The 23,973-nt window shown below is 47.0% G+C and overlaps 1 protein-coding gene across 8 annotated transcripts in view; it reads left to right on the top strand.

Moving 5' to 3' along the window:
* Positions 1 to 23,973, top strand: part of LOC138567574 (zinc finger protein 250-like) — a 312,546-nt gene that overhangs the window by 81,487 nt on the left and 207,086 nt on the right. For 2 of the 8 annotated variants that reach the window (XM_069645931.1, XM_069645934.1), the window contains exon 1: positions 5,600 to 5,876. The exons of 2 other annotated variants lie outside the window; for them this stretch is intronic. The gene's annotated coding sequence lies outside the window, so the exon portion shown is untranslated. Of the gene's footprint in view, positions 1 to 5,599; positions 5,877 to 23,349; positions 23,689 to 23,973 lie in introns of those variants that run through there. 4 more of the 8 variants (XM_069645932.1, XM_069645933.1, XM_069645939.1 and 1 more) reach the window with 3 other exon arrangements.

The raw sequence follows: 23,973 nt of genomic DNA on the forward strand, positions 1-23,973 counted from the left end.
TCTTCCCCTGAGGGCAGCACAACTCTCTCCTCCGGCAGGAGTCCCCTTTGTTCTTGCGGCTACGGCCGCTTCATATACTTTCCTTGTTACGGGCAGGGGCGCCGAGTACGGGGGGGCTCCGGGGCCCGAGCCCCCCCCGGCAAAATCGAGTGGGGGCTGAGCCCCCCCGGGCCGGAGAGAAGTGCTGCAGTATCGATGGCCCTTTCCATCGATACTGCAGCACTTCAATCTGGCCCGGGTAAAAGCGCGAGAATGTCGGATTAAGCCCTTCCCTCTAGGACTCCTATTGGTGTATGGTCCTGGAGGGGAGGGCTTAGGGGCGAACCGGAAGCTTCTGTGTTTTGCTTCCGGTTCGCCCATGTTTAAAGCAGGAGCGGCAGCGGCAGCAATAGCAGACGTTTCCATCCAGAGAAGCAGAGAGAGCAGAACGTTCGGAAAACGGCAGCAGAAGGTAAGTGATTTTATTTTTATTTTGTTGCCATGGTTAGGGGGTGTGCGGGAATGTTTGTTGATTTTGCCGGGGGGGGGGCTCGGGCCTCGGGCCCCCAGAGCCCCCCCCCCCGTACTCGGCGCCCCTGGTGTGCACCAGTTACATTACCTGCCCCAGAAATGAGAGCTCCAAGGATGGACTAACTTCCTGGATTGAGCTTGTACCCAGAGTTAACCTGCAAGTAAATTCCCTCATTCTTAAATCCGAGGATGCAGGGACAATCAGGGAAAAGGCTATTCTGCTGGTTTTCTCTGCATCCTCATGTTCTGAATGTAGTCTTAAGGAGTACACTTTGTACGTAAGGCATCTCCCGTCTGCAGGCGTTGAGACAAATATGCATGCAATCCGCATATGCAAATTGTGATCAATACGGAGAGATGGAGGAGCTATGAAAGGGCCCAAATAGGCAAACGCACCACAAACGTTGGCCATAGACGGAGCAGCAGCGTCGTTCGTTGCAGCACAACCGATTCCGCTATTTTTGGCAGTAGCGCAGACGTTTGGCTGGGGGAAGGGGGGGAGTCCTCAGTACAGCCTCAAGTGCACAGGCCTAGGCTGTCACCTCATGACTAGCAAGTGCCCTTCAATGGTGACCTGCGTTAGATGTGTATTGCGTTAACGTATTTAAACATTGTTGATGTAGAAATATAAAAGGACAAGTAACTGTTACAAGATTCATTGAATTGCATGCAAGAAAATTCAGAGGCACAATGGCCGACTAATGCAGTGGTGGAATACAGGGGGGCAGGAGACTAATGCAGTGGTGGAATACAGGGGGGCAGGAGGGTTTGTGCCCCCGTCCAGCCCGGCTCCACCCTTGTTCCCGGTTCACCCACCTTGCCTTGTGTCAAATGTGATGCAACTTGAGAACATTCATTCAGTAACACTGGTCAAAACGACTAGACGCCTGTGCCATGAGTGGCAGTCCAGGACAGACTGTGTATAAAGGTGAATGATGTTGGTAACAGGAGGCATGGGAATGGAGTGGCCAATCAAGTGTGTTTATATCATGTTAGGCTGGTTATGTTGGTTGTACAGCACTCGCACAGTGGTAGAGCAGTCTCATAGCTCTGAGGTTAAGGGTAAGAGCGGGTGCACAAGAGGGAGGATGAAAGCAACAGGGGAGGGATAGACTGAACCAAGAGAGGAGCGTTCTGCTTTCAAATGCTCCAAGAGACTGCATACATGCAGAGCTCATGCACCCACATGGTGTAGAAGGACCGTTTTCTGGTTGATGAGTTCCGCTGAGCCCATGAAGATCTGGCAGCTAGCGCTTGCAGTAGGGTGGTGTGTGGAGTCCAGTCAGCCTGCTCCCCCTCATCTGCCTATTCCCAGTGTAAACTCTGTGTAAGAGAGAGATGGGTAAGAGAGAGATGGCGATATGGGGCCTATCTCTAGAGACCAATGCTGGGAGGGCAGGCAGGGGGTCTTTTTTTACGGCCTTGTTATGCCTGCATGCTTTGCTGTGAATGATGCTTATGTCTTGTAGAGAAAACATTCTATTTTACGGCTGTTCAGGTCTAGATGTTCTCTGATGCGTTCTTTGAACACATTCTATTTTGTTTGTGAGACGTTTTTGACCGAGGAAGTGGGGAGGGGAGGGAGTTTTATGGATATTTCCCCACAGCCCACTCCCAAGATAGTATTTGTCTGGCTCAGTAGCCGAGTGGGGTGGTGCAGTGGAAAGAAAAGTCGGCAGCAGATGCTTGAGTGTCTAATTTGTGGATATGTAAACTGTTAATAATGCATTGTGTGCTTCATATTTTCTCTAGATGCTTGTTTGAAACAGTGGCTTCTGTGTTGTGAATGCAATAAGGCAGTATAAAGAGGAGTATGCTTGTTTCTTGGAAGGTAAGATGTTATTAAGCATAAGTCCCTAACTCTATCTGGTTACCCATTTAGCAAATGTCACTTGGGCACAGCATCTTTACAGTAGGTTAATGCAAGAGGTGCCAGCCATAATAGCCAGGGTGCCTCTATACAGCATTTGAAGTGTATGGGGTCATTGGTGCAGGAGGTGGCACCACGAGCTATTTATGTGCACTGCTTTGCACACAATCTGAATTTAGTAGTTCAGGATGCTATGGGCATTGCCAAGTTCAGGGATCTGTTGGTTTTTGTAAGGGAATTGATTGGGTTCATTCGAAATTCCCCAAAACGGCTTGCTTGTTTTGAACGTTGTCAAGAAGAAGGGAGTGTCAAACTGCTTCCATTCTGCCCTACCCGATGGACCGTTCGAGCAAAATCTTTGAAGACTGTACTAGCTAACTACAGTTCTGTAATTGAATTTCTGGGACTTGCAGCCGGTGACCACAATGAAGCGGGAGCAAAAGCCCATGGGTTGCACTTGCAGCTCCATAAACTCGAAACCTATCTAGGTCTTAATCTTCTGTACTTGGTATTTTTCCGTGTTGAAACTGTGAACACTGCTCTACAGAAGGTCAATTTAAGGGTCCATGAAGCAGCGGTTATGATTGAAAACCTTAAGACCATAGTTGCACAACTGCGTGAGGGATTTGAAGACTTCTTCTCAAAAACCACATCAGCGGCCAATGATTTAGATGTGGAACTAGAGGAACATTTTGTGCAAAGAAGGGCCAGGAAAATCCCACGGCGCCTGGATGAAGGGTCAGTTCCTCATGTTTTTGAGTCTCCCAAAGACCTCTATAGACAAGGTTATTATGAACTCATGGACCTTACATTGGTAGCTTTGTCAGAACGTTTCAATACAACTGCATGTGACCATATGGTTAACATTGAACAATTTGTTACAGGGAATGCCTCCAGTGATTATGTCATGAATTTTTATAAGACTGACTTCCATGAATGCAATCTAGAGTTGCATAGAAATATGTTCCTTGAACTTATACAGAGGGATAAGACTCCGGTTATGTGTTTTCAGGATGTCTTTGACTTGTTCCAAGGTGAAAGGGGTCGTCCTATGCGCAATTTGTTCCCAGAACTGGCACGACTGCTTCAAATTGCAGTAACCATCCCTGTATCCTCTTGTTCTTCGGAGCGTTCATTTTCATGCCCTCGGCGCATCAAAACCTACCTGAGGGCTACAATGGGCCAAGCTCGATTAAATGCTGTTGCTTTGCTGCATGGACACAAAGATGAAGCTGCACATCTGGATGTTGAGGCCATTGCAGATGAATTTATTCAACGAACTGTTGTCCGTAAAAATACATTTAGCCTGGGGAAGGTGCTGCAATGAAAACAGTTCACCTGTTCTCCTCTACAGCAGCACTTGCTTGGTAGTTTTTAATCGGTAAACGTGTTTACTTCTCGTTTCCCTTGCATTGGTAACTTTTTTTGTGGTGGTGGTACTCCACCTTGCAGCTGTACCTTCTGTTTAGCAATCATTTCATTCTCCCATGTTGCTCTGCCTTTTGAGGGAGGGCTACTACAACCTGGATGATTATAGAGGGGTGGAGTAGGGGCAGTGATAGCTTACTGGAATGCAACTTGAAGGCTTAAATCTCCTTCTTTCTAGCCAATGTTTCCACTGTTCTGCGCTGCGCGCGACCCCACCCCTGCGCGCCGTTGCACCAAGTTGGCGACAATATGCAAATTTTCGGTCATGGCCAGTGATGTCACTTCCTGTATTTGAGCCCCCCCCCCCCCCGGGAAATTCATAAGTCGGCTCCCCTGGTTACGGGAGGAGCAATCGGGGACTCACAGTCGCTTCCCTCCTGCTGGCAGGCCTTCTGCTTCTTGCTGGGGGTGCGAGCACTTCCCTTCATCTGTCTTGCAGCGGATGCTGCATACCAGGGCGCGGAAAACCACACAGGCAATGTTGCCTCTGGTTGTCGGGGGGCGGTCGCTCTATTCTTTCGCTCCAGAACGGAGCATATGTTAATCACCGCCTAGCGGCCCGGGCACCCTTTTGGATGCGCGGACAGCCGTACTCACTCCTTTTTTCCCCGGGTGGTCTGTGCTTCACCACGGGGCTTGCCTTCCTCCCTTCCTCTTGGGCCGAATGGTGTTACAGCCACCTTGTGTTAAGCGGCAGCAGACGCCCAGTTTCTTTCTCCATCTCTCCTCACAGCGGATGCCACAGGGGGGATGCGGGCTGACCCTCCCCTGGCCGCACGAGCACCCTCTTCTCAGAGGGCCGCAGCCAGGGAGGAAATGCCAGCAGGGCTGCCATCATGATCTCGCCTCGCCACCTCAATGGCGATGGATGCTGTTCCTCCTCCTTTCACTCGCAACCATGGCTGCCGCCTTCCGCATTCTCTCCCCCAGGGGGGGGGGCAGCTCCTTTCCTCCGTTCCTCTTCAAAAAAGAAAAAAAACGAGGGACAGCAGGGACAGGGAACCATGCAGGGGTTCTTCCTCGTCGTCATTGTTGTATGGGGCCTGCTATCATGTTATGGGCATCCAGTAGGCCCTCTGGGTGCTACGGTCACCAGCCCCTTAGAGACCCAGTGCCTCGGGTTGCTGGGGAACATCCGGTCTTAAGTGGGGTCAGGGCAGGCCATACCCTGGCCATGCAGACCCTTGCCACTTTGCTGCCAAGAGGGCCCTATGACATCATGGCCTGCAGGCCCGTGCTCACAAGGTGTGGGCCTGCAGGCCTAAATGAGAACGGACTCAGTCACTCCTCTTTGGGAGCCTTCAGCCATTCTGATGAACGTGCTGTGCCTGGCCTGCAGGGACGGCTTTTATTGGCTTGGGCCAATCTTAAAAGGGCAATACACGTGGGGGGGACACACATTGTTAAAGGGGCAACTACACATGGGCGGGTCACACACGACGACATCTCCGACTTCAAAGGCAATGGCCACTTCAGAGAACCCAGCCTACTTCCGTTTTCTCTTTCCTTCAATTCTCACCTTCTAGGCAACTTTGATACGGCTACGGGTGCTAACCCCTTCGTCTATAACCCCAGTCGCCCACACCTTTTCTTTATCTTGAGGTCCTACTGTTAAAGCAATTATTATTGGTCATCTGAGCGCCAGGGGACCACTCTGGTGGTGATAGTGCGTGGTACAAATGTCCTTTACCATTCACATTAACATCTGCCTGGCTCCGTTAGTGCCGCCCATCCTATTCAATCCCCGCCCCTTCCTTGTCTTTTCACTTCTATTGGGTATTCACCCAAACACAGATTTGCGCTCTCTTTCAGTGAGTCTTCTGTTGAGGGCGAAGCTACTTTTAGCGGGTTGGCATTAAGCCCAAGCGACGCCACGTCTCGGGTCTCCAGCAAGTTGTTGCGTTATCTGTAATCTGTGTACGGAGCGGCGGCGGCGGCGCTGGCGCTGAACCCAAGATAACCATTTGGCGAGGAAAAAAAAGTGCGGCTGCTGCATCGCTGTAAACCGGGGGAGTGCTGCCGCGAGACGAGACCAGCCCTGCAGGATCTACCGCCGGACATCAACGGGGTAAGAGGCCGAGCTCCTCCTCATCACCAGAAATGAACCCCGGGCCCGAACCGAAACATGCTCGTGGAAAAGGGAAATAAAATGTGATGCGCAGTTCCAGCTTACGCACATTCTACGATTACCAAGTTCCGAGAAAGCAATGGGAAGTTATAGTAGCGAGAGTGGTCTGTATGTGAGCGACCATTGCCTGATGCGAGGTCAGTGAAGGGGCTTGTAACGGCAGGCATGGACATGCGAGCGAGGGGGTGGGGGCAGGCTGTAGACCATGCAGGCACGTGTGGGGCAGTTGACTCCTTGAACCACGGGGAAGGACTGCCATTTTGCCCCAGTGGATATTCTGCGTGTCTTTGTATGGGGGCGACGAAAAAAAATGATCGCGTGCCGTGCACTCTTGAGTCGCTGGGAGAGACCGGGTGGGCTTATGGCTCCTCGACTGACTGTTGGGCTGAAGATGTGGGGTGCTTAAATTATAATAGACACAAAGGAATGCAGCAAGGAGTTTGAAAGGTTTATTCGGACAAAGCAATATCCATTAAACGCATGTATAAAAATATCGCAATAAAAGACAGAAGAAATACATTTGTCTCTTAAATGGAACATTAGTCCATAAAAAAGAACAATGGCATCCCCAATTCTCTATGTACAGATGCACAGAAGTAGGCGATGGGGGGGTCCCAAGAGCCTTTTAAAGTAGGGGTGTTCCCTTAACTGCATGTCAGCAGCAAGGAGTTAATGGGAGCAGATAATTCACTGGATAGGCAGCCAGCAGGGTGCTGAAATAGTAAATGTCCATTGAAAATCTATTATTTGCTCTCTCAGCAAGTGGCTGATTTTGGATGAAACCAGAGTAAAAAGGCAACGTCGGCGAGGCTGAGGCGACAGCCAGATGGTACCTGAAAAGGTAAACTGTGTGCAAGAAACCACACATTAAATGTTGCAGTGGGAGTTGAAGATGATGCTGTGCCATAAGGCTGCCACTATGAGGGCAGCTGCTTGGTGGCACCACTGCACTGAGGTTTTGGGCCCTTTTCAACCGTTAAGGTTGAGAGGCCCGACACCGCCCCTGGGTGCAGTGAAGTGTTAGCATGCATCTTGCAAAATTAGCTAGTGCTGCTGACTTCAAAGGAGCAAGACCATCAATGGACCATTGGAGCCTTTGAGGGAGGCGGGCGAGCCAGCCGAGACAGCTGGACCAGCCAAAGTTGTTTGGCCGATACAGAAGAAACTGGGGGAAGGTGGAGATCCAAGCATTTATTTCTTTGCATTCTGAAACTTGTATTCATCCATCCAAAGGGGGCGAAGGGGAAAACTGCTATAATTATACTATCTTTGCCAAACGATAAGGATTTATTTATTTCCATTTGTAAAGCACGCCGTATCTGGGCGCTGTTGCAATAAATACAAGGGATACATACATAAGGGCGGTAGTTACAGTTCAATGCATGGATTATTTGAGTACAAACAGATAACCATGATAGTGTGGTAGAGTGAGCTAGGGGTCTTGTGTAAAGAGCAAGGTTTTCAGTTTTTTGGGGAAGCAGTATAGTGAGGAGTATAGTGATTTTGCTGGTGAGGTATTTGGGGGCTGTTTGTGATGCACTTGTGGGGGGTGGAGAGGGTCTTGTAATTGATCCAGTCTAGGACGGGTAGCCAGTGAGCGTTACATCAGGCGGCAGAGATGTGTTCTTTTTTTGGGCTTTTCACTGCTGCTCTGAGGACGTTATTCTGTATGATTTGTAGTTTTTTTTTTTTTGTAGAGGATCCTGCGAATAGGGCGTTGAAATAATCTAGTTTGGATAGAATTGGGGCTCTGGCTAGTGTGCTGCAGTTCTGTGTAGGCTGCTACCCAGAAGGCTGCATTGACCTTTCTGGTTAGGGAGAGTGAGGAGTCGAGATAGACGAGTTTTCAATTCCTTTGGGACGGTAATAGTGTTCCCATCATTTACATATTTGTCAAGCTTTTATGGCAAATCCGCCCAATAAAGTTGTGTAAATCATCATTTGTCAAGTTGTTGTATTTTAGGAGGTTCTGTACTGCTCAACTCATTTTTAGGACTTTATTCTTGAAAGCCAAGCATTAACATATATCCTACCAAGTAGACCTGGGAAGATATGCGGTCAAGTCCTTAAATTGCAGACTAGCCCAAATTGTGGGTTCACCACTCGCCTAAAGTGTGCGAACCTGTACAAATGATTTTATCTCACTGCGTTATCTCCAGAGTTTTACACAAATCTAATAATTAAGCAGAACAAGTGTGGGCTAAATTACAAAACAGATTTTGTTTACCTAGATGGAAAGTTTATAGTATCGTATAGCTGCTGTGAGGCTGATTTGTTTAAGACAAGCTACTATGATGATGCTTTTTGGTTAAACCAAGTTTTCTGCTCATTCATATGTAGTGTGAAGAAAATGTTAAATTCTGTATGATTTCAAACCCGTTGTCTTCTTGTCAAATAAGAACACCCCATAAATCTTTTTGCTTGGAAATAAAGCACATACTTGGATACTTAACTCGAGCTTTATTTGGGCTTTCTGTTGCAAAATAGCTAGTACCCTCCTCAGTTGCTGTCGGAATCTGTATAAAAAATCCAAAAGGAAAATATCATATGGTAGATTTGTTCGAATTTCGGCTGTACGAAGATTTTATAAGGCCGAAAACGTCCACAAATTTACCGTACGTCAGTACCATTGTAGCGAACAAGCGGAGCGGGGTTGTCCCCTGCACCCTTGTTCTTTACAATGGCATCCCAACTTCCTGAATAATAAAGCTTCAAAAAAGAGGCCCCTGTGGCACCGGTTCCCATCCACGTACGTGAAGGGAACTGCTGTTGTAGGGAGTCAGTGAGTCGACAGCACAGTGTGCCACGAAAAGGTAAGTACGGGTGTGTGGGAGCGAGTTCACGGAAATGTCTGCGGGAGAAAAAAGCAAAAAAGCGACCCAGAAAACAGTGCGAAAATATGGAGGCTCCGGGGCAATCCTGGAGGTTAGGCAGGTTTGAACAGAATAATGAGGAAATACATATCAGCAGGTTGGGTGACTTTTGCTGACATGTTTTAAGTGTAGAACTGCCTGTAAATCCTATTGCTTTTTTCCAATTCTTGCTGTGAAGTGTGCTCCAAGAATGGGTTGTTTTGACCTGGGGGTGGGGTATGGCTCCCTCGCTTCCCTCTTTGTTGCAATTTCTGCCCCATAGAGAAAATCAGAAGTTGACACCCATGCATGGACGGTCTGTATGTGAAGGACTGGCAGCCACTGGGTAGAGTTGTTGGGCTCAACTTTTTCTTTTTCAACTCTTCTTTTTTATTTTTTATTTTTTTCCTTTTTTTTTTTTTTTTTTTTTTTTTTTTTTTAGTAGTGGTTATTCAATTCCATAGTTGAAACTCCAAAAATAAGAAAGGCGGACCAGTGCATCCCCTAGTCGTCCGTAGGGGTAGACAAAAGGGGAGCAATTGCCACCTCCCTCTTAAATATGCTCTGCACACGCCATCTGGCAATGGGTACTTTTCAGTGGACTCAAATGTGCGCCTATGACCAGCCTCGTTTTTCTTAGCCGGGTCATACTGCTAAATTATTGACTTACCATGGTTGCCAACTTTTGATCCTCATTATGGGAGCAGCTCTCACCCCCACCCCCCTGAACATAAGTAAGCAGTCAGCCCAAACCTTTCTCTGGTTGCACAGTGCATTTTACAGCAGATACATTTTAGAAACGATTGCAAAAAGCCATAGGACTTGCAGGCAACTTGTAGCACACGTCAGAGCAACAGTCATTCAACCTGCTGAGGGTGCAGAAATTCCAACGGGACAAAAAAAGACTATAAACGAGGGTGCATCTACACATTTGCCAGAAGATTTGATCAAGAATCAAAATGGACAAGGGGGGTGTCAATCGCTAGAGGTGCTCCCATCTTCATCAGAAATTGAAACCTTGTACCCCGAGACCGAAGTAGCCTAATTGAATTATTTAGATGAGGTCCGGCTCCTACATCCGGACAACTAAGCGGAAAGGAAACCAAGAGGACGCCCACCCCATAGAGGAGGAAATGCAAACTAACGAGGGGGAGGGGGGAAATCAAGGAGCAGCGCCCGGACAGAGCATGGCAACCTGTTCCACTGAGGACAGAAAACCAAAGCAATGGGGCGGGGAATGAAGAGCTGAAGGTCAGTCTTCAATGTATCTAATACACAGTTGACGCCCTGTGAACTATCTATACTGGAATTAGATCTTTCTTTTCGCCCAGATCAAGAATTGATCTTTTCAAATTCCTTTCAGCACAAATAGGATGAAATGTAGCTACTACATAAAAACAGAAAAGTTGAATCTGAATCCTCTGTCAGAGATCTAGAAACCTTGATCTCCCTGGATTCTATGACGGATGACAATGTCAGTGATGCTAGTACCATGGAAAACATTGAAATACTTACCTGCTATGGGATAGAAACTGATTTTCACTTGGAAAGTGGATTAAAACTGATGCAACCAAAATTGAAGTAGTTCAAGGATTTGGTCATGAAAGATGGACATTGGCATAAAAAAAACTTTGATTTTCTTCCAATCTCTCAACCAGAACAGATTGAAACACTACAGAACCCCTGACAAGATGATACTATAATCATCAGAGAAGCAGACAAACGAGGATGGGTAGTAGTATGGGATGGAATCTTTACATGCAAGAAGCAGCGTGACAATTGGAAGATTTCCAATGCTATGAAACATGTGAAGTAGAGCTATTGAAAGAAACCAAGGAAATTTGATGATCTTCTCAGCAAATGGAAATATCAGATTGGGAAGAAATTACATTTCTCAAAAACAACCACCCTTCAACTCCTAAACTTTGGCCCAAAGATCCACAAAAGTATAAGTACTCCACCAGGAAGACCAATTGTATCCTCCAAGGGATGCATCCTGTAGAATACATCTATCTCTTTCATCAACCTTTTGTGAAAGATCTTTGTTCATATATCAGAGACACTGGAGACCTGTTGGATAAAATCAAAGATTTCACTTGGGGACGGGGAGAATTAATTTGGTATCTATATGTCACCTCTCTATATACCAGCATTATACACCAAACAGGATTAATGGCTTGTAAATATAATACTTTCTTGATATGAAGTCTATCAGTTATAAACAGCACAACAAAATGATTCTCGGCCTACTCAATTTCTGTTTGGAACACTATCTTTCTATTTGAAGATCAAATCTACAGACAGAAATGCGGTACAGCCATGGGCTTGTGTGTAGCACCAACCTATGCCATCTCTACATGGGTCGGTGAGAGCGGACTGAAGCCTGGGCCGAAAAATATGACCGCTACACTGCACAAATTATATGCTGGTATCGCTTCATCAACAATCTTTTCATCATCTGGAAGGGGTTATCAGAGTCACTTGATGAGTACATTCAGAAGCTTAACAACTCTCTCAATCTTCACCTCACCGTGACAAGTGGTAAATTGAACTAGTCTTTCTCGATGTAGTGCTGGTCCCTTTCAAAGGCTGTCTACAAAGTAAACTCTTCGGGAAACCCACAGCTTCTGACTTCATATTACATGCAAATAGCCATCATCCCAAAAACCTGATCAAAAGCATACCTTACAGTGATCTCCTTAGGGCCAAGAGAAATTGTTCCAAAGAAGAGGATTTTCTGAAAGAATTGGTCAGGATCAATGCGTGATTCAAAGCCCGGGCTATACAACACAAGATATAGGGCTGGCTATGCAAAAAAACACGAAAGTTGGAGAGAAAGCAATTACTACTAAAAGGTAAAAGAAAAAGAGAGAAAACGGTCAAGTGAGATGCATCACACCCTTCTCCAAAAGAGCGAGAGATGTGAAATATATCCTCAAAAAACATTGGCATACTCCAATCGGACAAAGATCTGGAAACCCATGTAGGAAACTATCTAAAGATGGTGTTCTCCAGAGCAAAATCCATTAAAGAATATATAGCAGCCAGTAGCATAAGAAATAGATTTTTTTTTAAAATGCCAAACACGTAAGATGTGAATTGGCAGAAACAGGAGAGCTAATCCGATATTGAAAAGAAAGCCAACATAGATGGCTCATCAATCAGCATATCACTGGCACTACCAAAATTGTGTTTCTTTTGGCTTGTGAGCCTATTTCTGTTCTGGGCTGCATCCAAAGGGTGTAGTCTGTGGGGTGTAGTCCTTTTATTGTGTCTGGCCTTTTCACAGTCCCACCCTCCCCTCCAACCTGCCCACCTCCCCTGATTGGTGCGTCCACCAGGTCATAACTGACGTTCCCATGGTAGCCCTCTGCATGGCAGCTCCCTCGGCTAAGGGCCAGAGGCAAAGGGCGGCTCCTACAGTAGCGGCTCCAAGGCGTGTCTACAGGTGTGTGTGGCATGGGTGGGGTGTAGAGCAATTACTCACTCCAGAAAGCCCTCACCACTCTTCCTTACCTCTCTATAATGTAAACTGCCATAGACTCGCACCATGCACACCTAGAGAGATTTGACCACCAAGCTAAATCCATTCAAGGCTGGACTGTAAATTTTGTCCTGCATAACATACTAACATACTTACCAATGTTAACTTGTGCCACTCCCAGAGACAATGATGAAGATTAGCCAGCCTCACACTAAGACAGGTGCAACAATGTTACCAAGAGCCACACTTAGATGGAATCATAAATGATACCATGTCCCACACTTAGACTTGTGAATGGCAGCATGTGCCACACTTAGATAGACTTGTGAATGATATCATGTCCCACACTTAGATGGAATTGTGAATGATAGCATGTGCCACACTTAGATGGAATTGTGAATGATAGCATGTGCCTCAGCTAGATAGAATTATGACTGTAGAATATCCCTCACTTAGATAGAATTGTGAAGGATAGCATGAACCACACTTGTTAACTAGTGCCACACCTATACAGAAATGTGAAGATTAGCCCGTGTCATCTTTAGACGGGTGTAACAATGTTAGCATGCCCCACACTTAGATGAAATCCTTAACTTTAGCCTGCGTCGCATCTAGACGGGATTATGAATATTAGCATGTACCACACTTAAATGGAATTCTTAACTTTAGCCTGCGTCGCATCTAGATAGAAATGTGAATGTTAGCTTGCACCACACTTAGATGGAATTATAACGTTAGCTTGCGTCGCATCTAGACGGGATTATGAATATTAGCATGTACCATATTTAGATGGAATTCTTAACTTTAGCCTGCGTCGCATCTATATAGAAATGTGAATGTTAGCATGTGCCACACTTGGATGAAACTGTAAATGATGGTAAGTGCAACACTTGATTGGAATCGTGATCACTAGCCTGCCTCACATCTAGACAGAATATTGAAAATTAGCAACGATGGAATAGTGAATGATAGCAAACATCAGACATAGACATAACTTCAAGGACAGCAATGCCAAATAAACAATCCACTAACAATTTCATCCCTCTGCATACACTTCTCAAACTCTAACCAAACACAACCACAAGCCTAAAACGCAGCAATCCGCACAAACTTCACTACACTGCAACAACAAAACAAACCCCACATAGACTTGCACCACAGCATCCGACGACTACCGACCGTAAAGCACCCCAAGCCCAGCCGACGGACCCACTGGGCTGAGGATGCCACCAGCACATCACTGCTCTCTTGCACTTTTCCAGTTTATTCCCACTAACTCACCGCCCCCCCCCCCCATTTCAGAGCCGCCAGAGCGCCAGGGGACCACTGCGGTGGTGATAGTGCGCGGTACAAATATCCTTTAACATTAATATGGTGTTTAATGCATTACATTGCCCAATCCTCGCGCAACATGGTGCCTGTTACTTCCAGTGTTGCTCCAGCTGTCTTCCCGCCTATGTGTCCTGTCGTTGCCACCCCTCCATCAGCATTGGGGCAATGCGATAAGAAGGGCGGTTGCTATGGACAACCGTTGCCTTGCTACTTTGACAACCGTTGCCTTGCTACTTTTCTTGCAAGACACTCGTAAGTTTGCTTGCCCTCTTTCTCACTGAAGTTTATACCTCCTATTTTCCTCCTTGCCTTGCATGCTCACTTGCTCTCGTCATCCATACTTGCCTTCTGCTAGATTCATACTCGCTGATCAAGAATCAAGATGCCATCATTTTTTTCTGATCTGTCTCGCGCTGACAGGAAGTGGATCATGCACCCTGCGGGTAGGATTAATTCCACTTCCTACATTAAACCTTCCACTTCTACCCAGGCACGCTCTCTTCTCCCACTATGCAATCTGATTCTCTTCCTTGTCCCTTGCTACAGCAGTCCGGCACAAGGTTCCTGGCGGATCCTAGCTGTCAAGATTCCAGTAAGGGCACAAGGCGTGTGGGATAGGATAAGGGGTACACCCCTCCACCCCCCCCATGACAATGTAGGGAGAAGGTGGACTTGCAAGGTGGCTGCTGGCATAGGCGTTCGATGAGAGCTGCATTGACCCACATCAACATGACTGCCAAGATAGAACCCACTATGGAAACTAAGATGGCCCCTGGCAGATACAAAGATCTGACATCTCTGGTGGTCTAGTGTTGACAGGGCGCGGACCGAGACTATAAAACCACGTCCCGGGCCACCGCTCCTGTTCTTCCACGTGTGGTGAACGCCTGGACTTATTTCCAGCCATAATCGCCTGAAGACCGGAGGCGGCATCGTATGAGTTCTGCTTCAAGCTTCTGTCCTGATACTCACCTGGATCGTCGTCCGAACCCACCTGTAGCTGCAGAGACCCAATAACTTCATTATAAGAGTAGAGTTTCCAGTTTCTGTTCTCCGATCAAGGTCCACTGCAACTGCAGCTCCTGAAAACGAGAAAGCAGGGAATATAGTAAGAGAATGAAATGACCAGCTAGTTCCCACCCATTTAGCACAAACTTACCTGCACAGGAGTTCAGTTGCGTTGCTTCTTTTGCGCTGCAGCAATTCCTGCAAAGACATTCTGTAGATTCCGCACCTGGGGAAAGAGAAAGAAAGAGACTAAAGTGTATTGCATCATTCGGAAAGAGAAAACAGTACAAAATAGGCAGCGCCTCGCACCTAAAGCTGCCAAAGCTCCTGGGCAGCATTCTACAAAGACTCGCCTTCATATCTCCAGCATCCAGTGCGTCACAGCCGGCCTAGACCACTACCCTCAGTGAAGTAACTGGAGTCGGACATCTCCAGCATGCCTGTTTCATTATAATGCGGTGAGCACCAACATCAGCGCGCTAGCCAGCCTACCTAGAGGGACACAAGTGGAAGGTGGGAGAGAAAGCTGGGGAATACGTACTGAATACCTGTATTTACTTACCTTTTAGGTCTTAACACAGACCCCCTAGCACAATTTACGAGGCCCCAAATTCACCTGGGTCCCTCCCAACCCCACTGTTCTCTGGGTTTTGATTCACCAGCGGGCCATTGTGGAAAGGAGTTGCTGGGATATTTATTTTAGCAGAGTTATTCCGTGGGGACAATGCTTCAGAACAGTCCAGACCAGGCACTCCTGCAGGGCGCCAGAGGTAAGCGTTACACTAGCCTTGACGCCTGTCTTTCTCCACTTTGGAATCCTGACAGCAGATGAAGTGCATTGGCCTCTCCTCTACATTGACCAGACCGGCCAGGTTTTCTTCCCCAAAGGGTTTCCCTGAGATTCCTGTTCCACCCTGATTATACTTCAGAGGGGGGATAGAGGTTTCAGGGTGATTTCTCGCATTTGGCTCGCAATTGCTGCATATGATAGGCCAGTCATATTCTATACGTCTTGTGTTGACAGATAGCAAAGCCATAAAAATAGAAAAAGATCTCTGCTTGCCATCATGGAGCAGCAGATGCAGCAATTGATAGCCGCAGTGCAGAACCTGACTTTAGAAATGCAGACCATGCGCTCAGACAGCAAGTGGCATGTACTACAGGAGTAGGGGAGTTGCCCCCGGCAGCCTTACCAGGGGGAATGCGAAGGCAATCCCCATAAACGAAAGGACTTTTAGACCAATGCACCGTCCAATTCACCTTTTTAAAGTTGCTTACTTCTCAACTGACCGACATGGTCGGACATCTGATTTCACACTTGAGCAGCACTCGCCTGGGCCACACCACTGATGACTACAAATAACCCCATTTTGGACTCCTATCCCGCATTTATCAATAGTCTTCGATCTATGTTTGGCCGTCAAAAGATTACGGTCTCAACCCAGGAACAGTTGCTGGAATTTAAGCAAAAGACCATGGATTTACTTGCATATATTACCCAATTCAAACAAATGGCCGCCGGTACTGTGGCCAGATGACGCCTTGATTACGATATTCAGATGTGGACTCTCCGAGGATTTGAAGGATGAGGTCTCTCGGGTACCCAGAGCAGTCGACTTTGCTGAGATGATTACTCTCACCATGCAAATGGACTACCGATTGCAAGAACGTCGTTCCGAGCGTAGGAAGGGGAGTATGGTCTGGAGTATTCCAGAACCCTCACAATCGCCATCCCCCTCGATGGAGATGGAGGAACCAATGCAGTTGGGCATCGCTCGTGGGCCTAGACGCCGGACGTTGGGTCTTGGTATGTACTGTAGGTCCAAAACTCGTCTGGTTAAAGAATGTCCTGTAGCCCCACCTCTGGGTTCAGGAAAGAAACCCCCAGTCGTAGAGGGAACCGCGATTGGTAAAGGACATCCAGGTTCCCCTATGCAGCCAGACTAATCAATTCTTCAGTCAGTTTCCCTGCATACCATGGTGTTTCTTAGTTACATTTTCACTGACCTCCTAGTACTAGATTAGCTGTACCGGGTAATGAGTCCTAGTCATGACAGTCACTACATTTTCCTTAAAGTAAATGATACACTATCCTTTGTGAGTCTGTCTTATTTTGAGGTTTTCTCTCATTTTATCAGTGGCTCTGTAGTGCACGTTGGGAGTATCTAGACCAAAGCTGCCAATGTGCAATTCGGTACTAATTGAATTTTGCTTCTTAGCAATAATACGCAGTATTCCTGAAATATTTGAGCCATAATGACCACACTGTTACTATGCATTGACTCCTTACATTTGTCAGCACCAATGCAACTTCCAAAACTGTGCTGCACTGCTCTCTGGTGCAGGCATTCCTCCTCACTCGAGAGCTTTGCTACAACTCTTCTCTGGCTGCCTCCTTTTTCTTGCCTTCGGCAGCCTTGTGCGCCGAGCCCACTGGGCAAGGGGGGACAGGGGTGTCATTTTGCCCCGTGGAGATTATACAAGTACTTGCATGGGGGATCGTTGCAAATACAACCAAAAACGAAAATAACACCCAGATTGAGCAAAGGCAAGCAAGCTGACTATCTACACCTTCCTTGGTACTGCAGGGCTGATGGCTCCTCTCCTGCTGTGTTCAGTATAGGTGAAGTGTTGGCAGGCATCTTGCAAAACTAGCAAGTGCTGCTGACATCAAAGTGGGAAGGCCGCCTCATTACCTCGGCCTTGATTGTGGGGACAGCAGTCACACCGTGCTCGTTATTCTCCTTTTGCTTTGTCTTGCTTTTTTTTCTCTGTAATTTGTTAATTTTTCTTTCTTTGACTTTTTGCATTTCACTTTATTTCCATTCTTTCATTCCTGACTCATTCTGAAAAATATCCCCCAGATATCTCTCCTGTCAACTCTCCCTTTTTCTTTCATCTGCCTCCCATTCCCCTGGCCCCCCTCCTCCCTGATTTTGCTGCTTTTTGTCTCTTAATTGCTGGGTCGGCCCCCACTGCTCCTGGAGTCACATGTCCATGGCTGTTTTGAACCAGAGGCCACTTATTCCAACTCAATAAGATAGCTCAGCACATTGATGCACCTGACGTGGAACGTAGTGTACTACCAGAGGTTCAGAGGACTGGAAGAGAGGGAAATATAGAGAGAAGGAGAGGGGTGAAAGGTAAGCGGGAGTTAGGTGAGACCTGGAGCGAGAGAAAGGCAGGGAGTGGGCTACAGATAGATATGTGGGGGAATGGTAGGGTATGGTGGGGGGAGAAAGTGCATGGGAAACGGTTTGGTAGGTCGTGAGCAAGGAAGTAACGAATGTGAGAGGGATTGGGAAGGTAATGTGTGGAGAAATGAGGGAGGGAAGCTGAGGGAGTGTGAATTGGACAGATGAAGTATCAAAGGGAAGCAAAATTAAGCATTTGAGCGATGGAGAGAGGGAGGGGGAAGAGAGGGAGGGATGTGGAAAGATGGTGGTAGAGTGGAGTGGTGGGAGGATGTAGTGAGATCGGAGGAGGTAAGGGAATGTGAATGAGGAGGGGCAGATGCAGGGACTGTGTACATGTGCATGGTGGCCCTTCATGGTGCAGAAACTGTCTTCAGACGTTTACACAGACACAAATCATGAGAAAATAGAAAACTAATCAATAACCCATGCAGAGATCCAAGAAGTGATTTGGCACACATTACAGGGTCTGCTGGTGCCTTCAGGCCATCCGTTCCCTCGAGCCTCTTGCAGTATCTTGCAACTTTCGTATCACCTTATTGCATTTTTATCCCAGTTTCCTCTACATTAGTACCCTCATTTTATAGTGATTAGTAGCTTTTGAGCTGTCCTTTCGTGTTTTAGCTTCCTGCTTGCTGTCTGTTCATGAAAACCTGCAGCTATTAACCCCCTTACTGCATTCTATGACGGTTATAATTTAAGCACCCCCACGGGTGCTTTAGACTATTTTCTACCCCATGGTTGATGATTCTACTGCTTTATGTAGGTATCGATTAAAACTCTGGATTGGTTTAGTGTGACACAAGTTTCCGTTCTCAGCGGGCAGGCCTATGCTTTATATCAAATCACAGCACATTAGTGCCAACGGCTCTGAGGCTGGGGCTTGATTGGGCATATATTGGGGCCTACCTCACTCCCCTCTTTTGGGCAGATTTTGGGTTGTTAGCATTTCTTGATTTAAAATTGGAATTCTGATATACTGCCCTTTTTGCACATGGGAACCATCATGGATGAGTTTATCAGACGGGAATATTCCCTGTGATAGTTGTAATTTCAACTAACTGTTTTACATTTAGATTGGCTTGTTCGCAATAGTCTCCTGAATGAAAAACAAAGCATCATGCTAGTCCACTTTAGACACCTTACAATAGAATCTCATGTTTTAACCAATCATTTTACAACTTGTCGGTGCATTGTTCTAACCTTTACAGCATTAGGGTTAAGGATTCAGGCAGTCTAAGTTTAAAAAAAATCTCCCCTTAACTGAAAATCAAAAGCTGGCACTAGTTCATGGGGTGGTTAAGTGATCGTAGGCATCAAATTTGCTTTCTCAGTCTTGACGTGTTCAAAGGGGCTACTTCTTCACGCACCACTCAAAGAGGGACAACTGGTAGAGCAACTACAGTTGTTCATAATACAAATAGTGATTCAATTGTTAGCGGTGCATGTCCTACTTGCAGTGCTTTAAGTGTGAGGCTAAATCGAAGGGGGGCTCTTGGAGGCGTGGTCTAAGTATGGGCCGTGAAGGCAAGTGGATGCAGGGTATATGCCAAACACAAGGCTCTAAGAGTCCGTACTACAAGGAGCCGGCCAGTTCCCTGCCCCTCACCCACACTTCCCTCCTTATCCCGCCACGCCTGGTCTTTTTTTTTTTTTTTGGTCTTTCCTTCGACCTCACTGTCCTGTCCTGGAAAATCAGAGGGTGTCTACCTGCTGGTGCTGTACTTGTAGAGCACCTTTGTGGGATGGGCCAGCCTTCCTTCCCTGCCCCCACCTTGGTGCCCCCCCTTTCATCCACCCCCCTTTTCCTGTTCCCTAGAGTCATCCTGTCTGGGAGTTCAGCATCTGTTCTTAAAAAGGGGGCGGAAGCAGGGGGCCTCCCGTGGTCGGGTGGGCGATGCGACTACAGCAGCATCCACCCAGGCCTCCCTTTGCTCGGTGCGTCCCCTGCCTTCACGTAGACTCCCTTATGCATAGCAAGAAGTGCATTCGTCACACTGGGGCTAAAGGCAGTACCGTCCAAAGACACACACCCAGAAGTCTGGATGTGCAGAAACGTTGGAGGCAGATGAAGTTTTACAAGTAAAACCTTTTTTTTAAAAAAAAAAAAAAAAGATGTTTTACAAGTATTGAACAATTATATTTAGCAGGGCAGTTTCTAGCCAACTTGGTGTCCAGGGCGAAACATCAGAATGCGCACCCTCCCCCCCTTGACGGGCACACGTCCTTCCCAAACTACACCTCCGTCATGTACGTCCTTCCCAAACTACACCTCTGTCGTGTGACAAAATCCCTCCTCAATATGAATAAATAATTGCTATATAAATGAATTCAGGTTCTTTACAGAAGAATTGTAATGTGAAAATACAGCTCTTGCTGTCCAAGTAAATGGTTTTGGTCACCTGCTCTTAGGGAAGGCTTTGGCTGAATGCAGTTCCAAACTGTCCATACTGACACTACAGAGTGACCACCCTGTCGGGATCTGAGGGCCCACTGGCCTGGCCCTGTGTTGCAGGTGTTCTATCCTTACCACCTCATTGTATTTCTCAAGGGGCAATCCTAGACTAACCATATGAATTATTTTCTGATAGACGGTTATCATTCCAAGATGGACAGTTTGGTACATTCTTATTCTACTCTTTCAAAATACCTCTCTGAGAGTGGGGAAGGGGACAAATTGCACTAATCAGGATTCATGTATGCTTTGCATTAAATCACAGAGCATTTTAAAAAAAAAAGGTAGCAGGCGCTCCTCTCCAGAAAGAACATGGGATGATAACATGTTCTGAGATGAGAGGTTGCAGCACACACCTTTCACAGATGGGAAATAACCATTTGCATATCAGTCTTTGTCCCGCACCGAAATGCTATGGCAATTCCTCTCTGAACAAGAGTACCAACAGCAAACCCATACACGTGTTTCAGCCTTGTTGGGCCTCATCAGTGAGGTGAAGCTGTGCCTCTCTGAGCACAGTGAGCAGGGAGTCCACGTCTGGTTGCCCCCAGGTAACTTAGGGCGGACTGCCCCATGTGGGCGGGACAAAGACTGATATGCAAATGGATATTTCCCATCTGTGAAAGGTACAGTGAGCAAAAAGCGTGTCCTGCAAACTCTCATCTCAGAACAGGTTATCATGCCATGTTCTTTCTGGAGAGGAGCGCCTGCTACCTTTTGAAATATTTGGAAGGAACTTGGGGTTGGTCATCCCGACTTTCCCGTGGGCAACCAGACGTGGACTTCCCGCTCACTGTGCTCAGAGAGGCACAGCTTCACCTCACTGATGAGGCCCAACAAGGCTGAAACACGTGTACGAGGTTGCTGTTGGTACTCTTGTTCAGAGAGGAATTGCCATAGCATTTCGGTGCTGGACTGCCCATGTGGGCGGGACAAAGACTGATATGCAAAAGGTTATTTCCCATCTGTGAAAGGTACAGTGAGCAAAAAGCGTGTCCTCCAAACACTCATCTCAGAACAGGTTATCATGCCATGTTCTTTCTGGAGAGGAGTGCCTGCTACCTTTTTTGAAACGGAGCATTTCAGGACTAGTACAGTGATCAGAGATTTATACATTTGATAAACAAATCTGTGATAAAATGAGTGAATCTCTAAATGCATAACTGATGCATGGCTTGGTGCTCACATCACGTTCACAATACTCACCCTAACATTAAAATGTTTGCAACCCTGAACCATACATGCTTATTTGGACAGCTTACGTTTTAGGATGGAATTATAAAATGGCTGCAACATCAGCCACTCGAATGGGGTACAAGGGCTCTTTTGCTTCTTGCTTCTGAAGAATTTTAGAGGAGGAAGAGATGGGTCTCAGTGTGGGCATGCCCTTCCCCAATACAGAAACATCTTTAGGGGATTAGATCTACCGATAGGGCAGGACACCGCACAAGAGAGATCCAATAAACAATGCACAGAAAGGCTACACAGAAAGGAATGTACCCCTTTCAAACTTTATCCTGACCAGTAATGAGCTGAAGAAGCGTTTTAAACCAAACCGGCTTCTGATGCATGGTAAAGGGTCCACAGTTCCGCAGTCACTCCCTTGTCACTATTACGCAGGCCTTGGGCGTTATTTTGGCTAAAAAGGGCAGTTCCATGGTTTATCTAACAGAGCTGGCATTAGCATATCTTACTAGTGCTGACCTGCAGCTAGTGAAAATCATGGTGTGGCAGTGTAGAAAGGGTGTTTGGCCTAGTAGATGTACACCTTGAGGCAACTTTTTTGATTGCCTTATGTGTTTAAGTGTGTGCACAGTATGGCATGCTCCTCAGAGTCTCATACACAAAACAGTCCACACAAGGGAGCACCACATAGACTCCACTAACCAACTGGGTGGTGACTTATGCAGCGCTCAAATCATTGCTGCAAATATATCTCTGCATTGATTTGCCATGGACTACTATCTGCACAGTGACACACAATGAACTCTACTTTCCTAATCAAGATGCCATGTGACATTGACTTGAGCTCTGGTGTGTGCACTAGGTGGTGGCTTGCATATTTAGACAATTAAAAGACCTTTGATGCTGAGTGGATCAATTTAGTCCATGTCCCAAAGCAGCCACTAGAATACTTAAGCAACAAAATTAGAGTTAACCATCCTAGGGATGCGCCATATGTAACTAAAATGTAATATATAAGACATAAACATAAAGAAAAATAAAACTTTTCTGGTGGGACGCTAATTCTCTGTGAAGAATGCATGGGTTTGGTCAGCTAACTGATACTTTTGCTGGCCTTGTGAATAAAAATGCCCCATGCTCAGGTCTTAACACTGAAATGTTAAACAGATACCATGTGAAACAATGGCGTGTTAAGTGAGCCATCACTTATAAATTGCCCCCTTGAACGGCTATCCGCACAAAGAATGAGGGGCACAGGGTGCGGGACTCCAGAGCACCTCACACGCTGCGTTTGGAATATGCATGCCTTTGTTTGCATATACCGAACGCATTGCAGTCATCTACAAGCAGCGGCCCCTGCACATAACAGAGGAGCGCCCACCAGCACAGCAGGCTGCTTAAATCTGATGTCTGCCCTGCAGGCTCAGAAGCAGCTTTCCGGGTGGGGCCCCTTAATGCGCCCACCTGCGGAGCTATTTAGCTCCGCGCCCTGGGCCAAGAAACGGGGCTGATATTTAGACCGTGCCATCGACTTCAAAGGCCACTCCCGCTCGGGGACGCTCTTTGCATCAGTTCCCACCTGGGAAACCGTGAGGAGGGTCGTGTGACCCCTTCTGCTTTAACGGCCGTTGCCCACGCCCCTTTTTATCTTGAGGTCCTTCTGCTGCAGCACTTATTGTTTGTTTATAGTCTTCCTGCACATTCCACCTCCACACCTAGCTCGGTTAGTGCGGCCGCTTCCATGCAATCCTCTCCTTTTCCTCCTTCGTCCTTCATGTTTTTGCACTCCTATTAGGTATTCCAAAGTCAGAAGTCTCCCTTTCTCTAATTATGCTGAGGAAAAAAAACAGCAAGTTACACTAACTGGGCTCTGTGTAAAATTGGCTTGGAGAGGCGGCGCTGAATTCACGATAGACATTTCGGGAGGAAACTTTAAAGGCGGCGTGTGCGGCTGCTTCTTGGTAGACAGTTGGATTGCTGCTGCAAGACGATCGTTGCAGGATCTCCCGCCAAATAGCAACGGGGCAAGTGTCCGAGCTCCTCCTCATTCACCACAAGAGCCAGGAAAGGAACGCACGAATGCTCTTCCAGGTCAGGATGATGCAAAGGAGAACGGAATGAAATGGACGGCGCTGCTACAGCTTCCGAACATTCTATGCTTCTCAAGGCGCTCTTTGCAGGCAAGGACTGCTGTTAACGTCTGTGCTTTTGCGAGGGTCAAGCTGGAGACCATACAGGATCGGTGAGTGAAGGGATGGCAGCCTCTCGGTAGAGCAGCTGCACCCCATTGCACAGTTGTTTTTGTTTGGTAGTGGTTTTTCGGCGGCACGCTCGAAACCCTGGAACTAAGAAAGTCGAATAAGAGCTTCTCATGGAGATGGGCTACAGACTGCCAACCCCCCCCCCCACCCCGATGGTGCTCCTCCCCTTCCCTCCCCTCCCCCGGCAAAAGACACTTTCCAGAAGGCTTCTCTGACCAGATGATAACCCCGTTTCACAGCCCCTTTAATTGTCGAGTCGGTCCTTT

This window comes from Ambystoma mexicanum, chromosome 2p, assembly GCF_040938575.1.
Source record: "Ambystoma mexicanum isolate Mex_15411 chromosome 2p, UKY_AmexF1_1, whole genome shotgun sequence".
Classification (NCBI taxonomy): domain Eukaryota; kingdom Metazoa; phylum Chordata; class Amphibia; order Caudata; family Ambystomatidae; genus Ambystoma; species Ambystoma mexicanum.